Source organism: Podarcis liolepis, assembly GCF_965112155.1.
Source record: "Podarcis liolepis genome assembly, chromosome: 8".
Classification (NCBI taxonomy): domain Eukaryota; kingdom Metazoa; phylum Chordata; class Lepidosauria; order Squamata; family Lacertidae; genus Podarcis; species Podarcis liolepis.
This window is the reverse complement of record NC_139560.1, coordinates 74288488-74295000: the sequence shown is the minus strand read 5'-3', so window position 1 is coordinate 74295000 and position 6513 is coordinate 74288488. Positions and strand designations below refer to the sequence as shown.

At 41.8% G+C, this 6513-nt stretch overlaps 1 long non-coding RNA gene across 1 annotated transcript in view; it reads left to right on the top strand.

Moving 5' to 3' along the window:
• Positions 1 to 5267: 5267 nt before the first annotated feature.
• LOC310714531 overlaps positions 5268 to 6513 on the top strand; it is a 37975-nt gene continuing 36729 nt past the window's right edge. The window contains exon 1 of the long non-coding RNA XR_014529875.1: positions 5268 to 5360. This is a non-coding gene — a long non-coding RNA (uncharacterized lncRNA). The remainder of the gene's footprint in view (positions 5361 to 6513) is intronic.

The window sequence follows — 6513 nt, the reverse complement described above, 5'->3', positions numbered from 1 at the left end:
GCACTTCTCTTACCAAATTAGCAACCCAGTGCAGGGTGGGGAACCTTCAGGTTGTAAACCAATCTTGACCCACAGGAGAGTATGATTTGGGAGAAGACTATTGCTTGATCAGTGGTTTCCACCTTTATATACCCCAGAAGTGGACCAGAGCATAAGATAAAGCTAAAGGGACCCCTGACCATTAGGTCCTGTCGTGACCAACTCTGGGGTTGCGGCGCTCATCTCGCTTTATTGGCTGAGGGAGCCGGCGTACAGCTTCCGGGTCATGTGGCCAGCATGACTAAGCCGCTTCTGACGAACCAGAGCAGTGCGCGGAAACACCGTTTACCTTCCCGCCAGAGTGGTACCTATTTATCTACTTGCATTTTGATATGCTTTCGAACTGCTAGGTTGGCAGGAGCAGGGACCGAACAACAGGGGCTCACCCCATCACAGGGATTCGAACCACCGACCTTCTGACCGGCAAGTCCTAGGCTCTGTGGTTTAACCCACAGCACCACCCGCATCCCTTACGGACCAGAGCATAGCCAGTTTTAAATTTGGTCTGCCCTTGGAGCCCCACCCTCTGGGAGGCTACCAATTAAGATTCTGGTAGCTTCCTGCTCTGACCTCCAGCGCTGCCCTAGAGCCACAGAGACTGCCCTTGGTAAGTGAGAACCAGCAGTGGTGAACCACAGGCTCACAAGTTATCTAGATTATCAGAGGGAAGGATACAAAATCGGTCCCCACCATGATAACCAACTTGGTACGTGCAAGGAGGTTTGCTTTAACATGGGCGTGAGCATTTAAACAAGCGGCTTCTCCCAACAGCAGCCTAAATGGTGTAGCCCAACAATAGTTGCACCTCATGGTTACTCCAATAAGGATTTTCTTCTGGCCTGTGCTCCAGTGTGCCCTGTTGTTGGTACACTACAGTGGTACCTCGGGTTAAGAACTTAATTCGTTCCGGAGGTCTGTTCTTAACCTGAAACTGTTCTTAACCTGAGGTGCCACTTTAGCTAATGGGGCCTCCCAATGCCACTGTGCCGCCACCATGCGATTTCTGCTCTCATCCTGAAGCAAAGTTCTTAACCCAAGGTACTATTTCTGGGTTAGTGGAGTCTGTAACCCGAGATACCACTGTCCTGGGATTATAATAGCAGAACTCCCTCCACCCTCCTATCTTATTAATGACTATTGTTCTGCGCACATTGCTGTAAGTATTTCCTTACGGCGGAATGTGGGTGGCGCTGTGGTCTAAACCACTAAGCCTCTTGGGCTTTGCTGATCAGAAGATAGGCGGTTTGAATCCCCATGATGGGGTGAGTTCCTGTTGCTCTGTCCCAGCTCCTGCCAACCTAGCAGTTCAAAAGCACACCAGTGCAAGTAGATAAATATGCACTGCTGTGACGGGAAGGTAAACAGCATTTTTGTGTGGTCTGGTTTCCATCACAGTGTTCTGTTGCACCAGAAGTGGTTAGTAATGCTGGCCACATGACCCGGAAAGCTGTCTGTGGACAAACGCTGGCTCCAACCCCATAGTCACCTTTGACTGGCCTTAAACATCTAGGCATCCTTTACCTTTCTTTCTTTCTTTCTTTCTTTCTTTCTTTCTTTCTTTCTTTCTTTCTTTCTTTCTTTCTTTCTTTTTTTGCCTAAGTTAAACATAGGTCTTTAATCTGCTGTTGAAAATTTGCACACAAGTCAAACGGTTTTTCTTTTCTTTTTGTTTTGCTTCAGGGAAATGAATGGTTAATCATTTATTTGTGCTTTATGGACCTAGGAAATAATTCCTGCACCCAACATTACAATTTAATTAAATGGCATATAAAACAAAGATTGTGGAATTAATGGGATTCCGCTAAGAAGCTTGGTTAATCAAATGCCTTATTAATGCCATGGTTCTGTATATGTTTGTGTATATATGGCTTGCTTTTTATTTAGTAAAATAAGCAATTTAATGGTTTCCTTGATGATGGGAATATCATTTGCTTTGTTATCTCCAATCATATTCCCCTAGAAGCGATTTCAAGACTATTTCATTAATAGTGCTTCAAATTTATTTCCCCCGTGTTGTGGTATTTTCTATAACAAAAATAGCCTGATCTTCCTTTTGGCTAAACAGGAGATAAAGATTGTTCCCACCAAAATCTATTAGAGGTACCCAAGAGATGCAAAGTAAATTTATTATGGTAAACAATGTACATTGTATACAATATATGCATCTTGCCCTTTCCTACATTTGCTCCTCTGCATTCGCCTGGGAGCAAAAGTATATATTTAGATTAGCATTGGTATATTCTGTATCACACCTGCACTATTTCAGGCCCACCAATATATTTCGGACGAATACTACTTTGTATGAATTCTGGTATTTTCCATATCAGACCTGCACTATTTGTGATCCACCAACTGCAATGTAACAGCCTCATATGACACGTCACTGGGTGACTATTTCATTTCCACTCAAATGAGTTTTCTCTTTTTCTTTTCTCAGTTGGGCTGGGCCTTTAAGCATAAAAAGGGAACTGTACCACTGAGAAAGTAGCTACAAATTTGCATGTACTAATTGATATTTATATATGCAAATTTAGAAACAATTACCAGAATTTAAATGGAAGCTAAGTAAATTCCCATCCAAATGCCCCAGATAGATTCTTCAGTTAGTTTGTACCCCAGCACCAGATCACTCCCAGTCTCTTAGTTGGAGGTAAACTAATTAAAAATAAACTCTTTAGCACTCCGATCCTGTTCTAAAATATTTTTCCCTTCAGTTAATTACCCTTACTCATGAGCCACTTTTAATGTCCTCTTATATTTTTAAAAACAAAAAAACCAAAAAAAAGATGCCTACGTTTGTGATTCTGTTTTTCTTTGTGTGTGTGTGTGTGTGTGTGTGTGTGTGTGTGTGTGTTTGGGAGGCGGGATATTATAATGAGAAGGCATGACCAGTGTGCGGTGATGGCTTTTCTTCTTTTTAATAAGTTTGACAAGCTATAGGTCAGCTGCCTCTGTCAGCCTGCTGCCAAGCTGTGAGCTGAAACCCAAGATACCTCTGGAAAATGAGAACACGTGATGGCATAATAGTGTTTCTATTTCCAGGGATGTTGCTTGTCAAAAAAAAAAAAAGAAGAAAAAAAAAGGCTGAAAGTAAATACCTGATCATTCCATTACTACAAAGTATGCTTGGTGGTCATTTAACTGCTTTTGGGGTGTGCTTTCCCCAAGCTTCTTAACTGATTTCTGCAATATCAGGATCTCCCTAAACATGCTAATGGTTTCTACTTTTTCCCTTCTGGCAAATTATCTTTTGGCACTCAGCCTCTGTGTTTATGGTGTGCTCTTGTAATTCTATGGGCTATCCAATCAGTAATCTGATTAATCCCTTTTAGAAACGTGATAAATGACAGATGGGTCAAAGTTTGGGATGCTCACACCACACCACTCCTTCTAGCAAGAGGCAAAGTGAGGTGATCACATCAGGCAGCAGCATCCACAAGGGCAGCTGATCTGGCTTCCAAGAAATGAATTCCCTACTGTTGCTGCTGCCAGCAGAGTGGCTACAGTGGCTATGATGTGCTCCTTGGAGACCTGATCTGCTCCCTCCTTGGCAGCCCTTGTCACACCACCTCTACAGCAGCCTCTAGGGGAATAGGAGGCACCAATGGTCTCCTCCCCCTTCAAGAGAGGAAGTTGGGGGTGCTGTCCTCTAGGCTCTCCTGGTTTCTACACCTGTTTTGTATGCTTCAGAGTGGGCCCCCTCCCCCCCCCTCAACAGCCTTTGAGCCCCACTGAATCTGTTAGGTAAGGTTGATTAATTTAGCCCCTTGTTCCTGATGTAATCGTCACTCAACCCATTGTTCCCAATGTAGATTGCTAGTCTAATGTCTCTTTATACTCATGGCATGATATAGAGAGATAAGCCATAACGTAAGTTTGGATTTACATACACCTCTTCACAAGATCTTTATTTTCCCCTTGTTCCCGATGTAGTTCTTCATTCTTGCCTTGTTCCTGATGCAGATCTTTATTTCCCCTTTGTTCCTAATTTAGGCCTTCACGCACCCTTTCTTCCCTGGTGGGGAAGATGCTATTTTGTGGTTCACCTCAGGTGCCAAAATGTCTTGGTCCGTTCCTGGTTCAATGTAGTGGTTCAAAATCAAATAGTATCAGAATGAACATTTATTTTTCATGCTGGGTGGTATTCACAATAAAGAAGCAGTCCCCCCCCCCAGAGAGTAGCACAATTTTAAAACAAAAGATTGACAGAAGAACATCACGATTATAAAGCATTTTATGCAGCTCTCCCTTTTCCTTACTATTATAGTTCAGCTTATTACATTGCAAATTCTTCCGAACAAATGAGAGTCTTATCCCTTGTTCCTGGGGAGAGAAGTAGTAATACTTTGATGTTGCTTCCAAATATAGAAATTACTTCGGTTTTAAAATGCAGATGAGATTCCTTTCTTTCTTCCCCTGCCTTGCTACAGACTCTGCCTGTCATAATTGAAATTTGAATATGACTCATTCTTAAACTTGAAGGGTGTTTGGGTGGGGAAGAAAGTAACAGAAGAAGCAAATAATTAAAAGAGCTCTCTGGAGAGATGCTATGCTCGCAAATTAAATATTGTTTGAGTTATGCTTGAAGAAAGAAAAGGAGAAGTTTTAAGGATGGAATAATAACAAGGGATGAGAGAATGGTAGTTCCTGGTGCAAATAATCACAGTGGAGTGAAGACAGATGTGCGGAATAGTAAAACACATTTTTTTTTACAAGTATGGTGTAAAATTTTGTTATAGATACACTTGTTATAACTTTTCTTTCTGATGCATCCAGACCAGCAAGCACTGGATCACTAAATCGTTTCCCATGCCAAAAAAAGTTTAATCTACAGTTTACCCCAATCTCCTGTGCATGAAGTATGATAACATTTGAAAGGAGTTTATATAGAATGTAGTAGGCTATTAATATCTACACAAGTACAATGGAACCTTGGTTTTTGAACGTCTCTGCTGCTGAACATTTCAGAAGCCGAACACAGAAAACCCGGAAGTCAGATGACTGGTGAATGTTTAGACACTCTAATGAATGGTTAGACACCATTCTGGCACCACATTCATAGCTGTAGATCCTGGGTTCAAGCTTTTCAGACAGGGGAAATGCAAAGCTTGAGGCGGCTGGTCTGTGACCGTATTAATAAATTCATTCAAAGCTTGAGAAAAACCAGGATACAGGTGCCCAGCTACCGAATATTTTCTTGACTTTTCCATAACTTTTTACAGAGAACATCTGATAATACTGAATGACATCTTAGAGCAGAATGAGGAAAGGGCCAAGGGTTTCCAGAATGACCAGCTGCTATACTGCCATCCACAGTGACGGTAAGCAAGCAATCTTGATTTTGAAAGGCTTTGAATGTTAAAGTATGTCAGTGGCTAAACATTCTTCTATATTTACCTACTTGTGCATTTTTAACGAGGAGCTCTGAGGAGAATTTCATCCCCTATACTTATGTTTCTTTGAATGAAATGGTAACTTCTGAATTATGCTGGTGAAAGTCAATATTAAGTGCAGCTCGTCTATATACCCTATATATTACAGGTCTAGTAATTGCCAGAGAAACTATTTGTCAAAACCTAAAGATGCAAGGACAAAGCAACAGCTTAATTATTAATTGTTCAAGAAGACATTGTTAGTTTTCATCCTTTTTTTAACGAATCTAAAATGATTTGAGGTCACTTCTCTTTTTGAATCACTCTAGGAAATGTGTGCTCACACACTGCATAATATCAGACTTCACAGAGACGTTACAGAAAATCACTGGGTGGCCTACCTAGCTCTACAGAGTTGTTATCAGTGTGGAAACTCACGGCACTGCCACAGTGATGAGCCTTAAGGTGGCTTTCAGTTTCTGAAATGATAACACTGTAATGTTGACTCCTGGTCAGTCTCAGTCCCATCACCACCCTCCTCTTCCCTCCCCAGCCAACATGCTCTTCCTCCTGTCTTCCTACCTTTTAAAATTCCAGTGGCAGCACTAGTGACTTCTTCACTGCCTCCTGGTCTCTGGTAATGTTTGAGCCACTCCTGCTGTTTGCAGCGGACAGTTTGAAAAATGTTCAAAACTTCATTTCTTAAAAAAAGAATTTTTTAAAAAGAATTTAGGTCTTTTCTAGACGTTGTGGCAAATAGCAGGCATTTTTTTCTGATCACCTCACGCAGGATGCCTGAGGGGGGGAAAAACCCACAAAACTATCTCAGAAACTAGGCTTCAGGTGAGGCAGCAGGGAAGTGGGATTGTTTGGCTAGGTGGTTGCCATGGCAAATGGAAGCTGTGTCTGCTGGACAGGTGACTGAATGAGTGGCAGGTTGATCCATTGAGCCCTCAGCCAGTGCCTGATTAGGCTTGTTAAGTATAATTGGTTTAATTGACACAACAATGGAAAATGTGTGTGCTTACTGATGATGGTTTAATATGGGGAAATTCCATTGCAGCATAATGTGGGACTTTAAGCTCCTAAATGACTTAATGAT